At 38.1% G+C, this 4589-nt stretch overlaps 1 long non-coding RNA gene across 4 annotated transcripts; it reads left to right on the top strand.

Annotated features, from left to right (window-relative positions):
- Window positions 1–1270: 1270 nt before the first annotated feature.
- On the top strand, window positions 1271–4088 carry LOC127105819 (uncharacterized). 4 transcript variants are annotated; one of them, XR_007795137.1, is made up of 4 exons: window positions 1273–1677; window positions 2556–2763; window positions 2951–3183; window positions 3374–4088. It is a non-coding gene; the product is annotated as an uncharacterized LOC127105819 (long non-coding RNA). The 4 variants fall into 4 exon arrangements; XR_007795138.1 differs by having other exon boundaries at window positions 1271–1677; window positions 2556–3183; window positions 3380–4088; XR_007795136.1 differs by having other exon boundaries at window positions 1272–1677; window positions 2580–3183.
- Window positions 4089–4589: the final 501 nt, after the last annotated feature.

Raw genomic sequence — 4589 nt, 5'->3', positions numbered from 1 at the left:
GATGAACCAGCACATTGTCTAGCAATTGAGGCAGATCTTGATGATAAACAGCTGACAAGTTTATTGGAGAAGAATCTTCATTGTTACTCCTTGTGTTGATGTTGCTTTGTATGAAGAAGACTTGGTAGTTCATTCGATTCGTATTGCACTAAAGTCTATGAATAAGGGCGAACACTTTGAATAGCTAGGGCCTACACCCCATATGCAAAGTCGCTCTAGACAAGGGTATGAGAAACTCAATCTCATAATTCCTTATTACTTAAGACTCATATCGTTCAATTTGAATCGTATTTACCAAGTGTTGACCTTTGATTTATCTTGTATAATTTGATGCTTGATATGACTAAGGATGCCTTGACCGAGTGTCTGACTTGAGGCTTCGAGCTCCACAGCTTACAGGAAAAGTCTTATTAAGTGACCAAGGGTCTTTTGGTCACTCCAATTAGACTGTGGGATTATATTAGGTCAAAGGATTTAGTTTATCAAAATTGCTTTTGATCAACTTGAACCGAAGATTTTGATTTGATAGGTTAATCCTAATCTAATGGTTAAAATGTTACAAATTAACCTAAGGGATCATACAATTGTTGAAACTTGATTAAAATTCTATGTCAAGATTAATCCTAGGGGATCATGCAATCATATTGTTAAAATTACCAAAATAAACCCTAAAAGGGTAAAAAGGTCATTTTACAAAATATATCCAATTTTGGGAATTAAACTAGGATTAAATCTAATTAAAGGCTAAAACCTCCTAATTGGTTCTAATCAATACAAATTAATCAATTTTATCCTAAAGTCTAATTATGGTCTAATCATGTTAATATGCTAATTAATTTCTCATTAGAAACTAACCTAATTATTTCTAGATTCTAAATCAAAGTAAAAAACTAATTACAAAATCTAATTAACCTAATTAAAATGTTAATTTTTTTAAATAAAAGTGACAAAACAATATTAAAAAAAGAATTAAATGCAATTAAAAGAAAATAGACAAAGGGGTGCAGGCCCTGAAAATGGGGTGAAAAGCTGAATTCTAGCGCAATGGGCCTGGTGACCACAAGCCCAATGCCAACTCTTCTGGCCACAGGGGTACACTCTTGGAAAAAAGGGTAGGATGAGTATCCAAACACAAGGGCCTTGATTGAAATGGCCCACTGAAACAATGCTTTTGGCCAGGGGGTGTAGCGTGAAACTATTATGGGATAGCAATTCTATATTGGGCTTGAATGAACCAAGCCCAATCCACAAACGAACCAAAGGATGACGCTTTGACTTGGAAAAAGTAAGCGACATTTGAATGTCCAAATGCGCTTCCTCTATCAGACCATCTCATCGGACCTCCACCAATGGGCCACCGCGCCAGAGGTTGCCTCCAGCAGCGGTGGTGCACCTGAGCTAAGGTAAAGGCCACCATTCGCTACGCAATGACATGCTGGTTATGAATATGGGGATATGTTCACGAATTTTCAAAGGACAAAACCTAATCGAAGGCAAACAACTGAAGAACCCTAGGTGGTTCCAGTCAAATTAAATGGCAACTGTGAGGAATCAACGCCTACAACATTAGGGCTTGGACTCCGCTCCCCGGATCCTACATCTTGGTAACCAGGAAAAAGAAAAATGCAATTGTTCAAAGTTAACTCACCAGATAAATAGATCGAAGACACGTATCAGGTGAGCTTCTGATTCCCTCTCTTCACCTTTTCTTGATGCAGATTGTCCTCTTCTATTCTTTCCTTCTTCTTCTTCTTCTTGAAATTGAGAGTGTGAGGGAATTAGGAGCAGGGAGCGTTGATGATGGAGCTTAGAACAAGATAATTGAAGCTCTGATGATGAGCTTCAATGGCTTTCAATAAGTGTGTGTATGTGAGGTTGAGAGAGAGAGAGAGAGAAAGTTCAGAGGGTGCAGAGCTTGAGGGTTGAATTCGAAGTCCCGAAATGATTATGATGATCATGATTAAATAAACATTAGGTTCGTATCAGCATTAGGCTTGGGATTTAGGTTTGGATTTAGTTAGGATCAACTCACTAAGTTAATTGATAACTCGGTTAGTTAGGGAGTTAGAACTCAGTTAGTTGGTTAGTTGAGTGAGTGTCAAGTGATTACTTATGACTGTACATTGCAGGTTGTAATTGGATCGAATTCATGTGGGATTGGGTTGATAACCTGCTGAACATGTTGCAGGTTGTGTTTTAATGTGCTCAATATGGCAATTGTAGTTTTGGATCGATGATTAGCTTGTTGTTCAGTTGTCTCAGATGCAGGGTAATAAGTGGATGCACAACCTGTCCAAATCAATTTTTATTGAACTCCATATGCACATGTTGCTTGTGATATCAATTTTTGTTAGCACTTAGGTTAGGTAGCAAATGGTCAAAACATTGCAGTGCCCTGTGTATTGCTTAAAACTGCAAATGGTTAGCCTATGTATGCTAATGCCACAATCCTACTTCCAATTTCCAAATTGATTCTTGCAATGCTAGGTTATTCATCATTGGTTTGGATGACATGGTGTATGTTTGAATATAGGTTTATGCATGATTGAATACAGGTGTTAGATGGCATGTTGATGCAGGGACAGTCATGGTGTTGCAAGGCAAGCAGGGCAAATGTTTATTGCTGCAGAATCATGGACTTGTGATGCCTTGATGATGATAACATGGTGGTATGGAATGATATGCATTGCAGGGCCAAGGTAAGGTTTCAGGTTGCAACAAGCAAGGGCAAAAGGCCAAGTTTCAGCAAGTTAACAACATGTGGTAAGTTTTGGTTTGTTGGCTTTTGACAAATGGTTTTCAATGTGTTTTAGGAAATGTTTATGTAATGTATGTGATTGTATGGTGTTGGATTTGTTTTGCTTGATACTTTGCCATGAACAGTTTCATTTCCTTGGTTGGTTTTGCTTTGTTTCCACTCTTGTTCTGTGGTTCAGTTTGTCTACTGCAGGGCCACTTGCAGGTTCATCATGGCATTTTGATTGGTGGCATGACAGCAAAGTAATGGCATGTTTATGTGCAAGATGGTTCAATTGGTTTGCAACATGTTCATTTCCATTGCTGGTTTTGGGTTTATTGCAGCATGGCCATAACTAGCTTCATGTAGCATGGTCCAAATTATGGCTTATGGTTTGCAATTCTGACTTGGTAAAGACATTGCAGCTGGGTTCATAGCATTGTTTGGTAAGTCACGATGAATTGGTATGCTGTTAGATTAGTTAGAGTATGAAGTGGATATAAATGCCTCAATGACAAGGCTACTGCTGCACTTATTGATTTGAACATGCTAATGTATGATACAGTTGGTGTTTGGAGCATGTATATGGATGGTAGATCACTTATTATGACTTGCTGTTCATGTAAGCTTGTTCAGATGCAGGTACATCAGATCACCAGAATATTTGCCAAGTTAGTAGCAAAGGTTTTGTCAGCTACCTCGGAAAAGGTCATAGTCATCTTCATTTGATCATTGAATAATCTTCCCTCATGCTCACTACAATCTGCTAATGATGGAGCTTGGAAAAGGTGTCCTTCCATAACAACATTCCCTTTTCAAGAGTGTATGGACAAACTGTATTTGCAGTAGACTGGTTTGTCTTGATGTTGAACTGTCTTGCTCATGGTTCTGGTGCAGCCAGGTTAGTGTATATTGCTCCTTATGTTGTTCTGGTTTATGCTAGCATGTGCTTGTTGATCAATGCTTGGATGGTTGTGTAGCATGGTGCATTGCATCTTGGTTTGGTTTTGTAGGTTTGGTGGACATGACCTTGAACATGGGCAATGTTACTTGTAAATGAAGAAACATGGTAAAAGTAAACCAACATGACTTTTGGATGATGGATCAAGGTAAAAATGGATGGGATTAGGTCTTAGGTGGTCAAAAGGGGTGAGTTGACTTTGGTCAAAGTTGACCAAAAAGTCAATTGTTGACCAAAGTCAACACTTGGTCAAAGTTGCCAAAATTTGTAATTTTTTATGTAATGGTCATTATAATGGTTTGTAAATGGTTACTTGAATGGAAATTGGTGTTTATGAATGAAATGGTTCTTGAATGAAGTCTTATATGAACTTGAATGGATTGAGTTTGACATTTGAATTGACATGAACCTTGAATATATTGACTTGTAAATGGATTGTAATGGATTGAGATGAACTATAGACATGCCTTGAATTGGTCATATTAACATGGTTGTTGAACAAAGCTATGACTTGAATGAAGCACTAAACATGAATCAATGGACATGACCACCACTTGAATTGAATCACACTAGGTTTTAGTAACTTGAAAAGACAATGCCATGAATGCACCAACAATCCATAGATGAAACACCAAGGCATTAAAAATAGGATGAAGTGGATTCATGACCAATGACTAGACGAAAACAAACCAAGAGTGGACTATGTACTTGAGATGATCAGATGAAATGGACTCAAGCAAGACATGATCAAGCCATGGGCTAGGCACCGGGCATGAGGGTGATCCAGATGAAATGTCATGGATGAAGCAAAGAATGGAAGTTATAAGACCATAGACTTGAGTTAGGACAATAGGTTATGGGGTTTTATACCCCAAAATTTTCCTTCCCTAA

This window comes from Lathyrus oleraceus, chromosome 7 (assembly GCF_024323335.1).
Source record: "Lathyrus oleraceus cultivar Zhongwan6 chromosome 7, CAAS_Psat_ZW6_1.0, whole genome shotgun sequence".
In the NCBI taxonomy this organism is placed as follows: Eukaryota; Viridiplantae; Streptophyta; class Magnoliopsida; order Fabales; family Fabaceae; genus Lathyrus; species Lathyrus oleraceus.
This window is presented reverse-complemented; position numbering and strand designations above follow the sequence as displayed.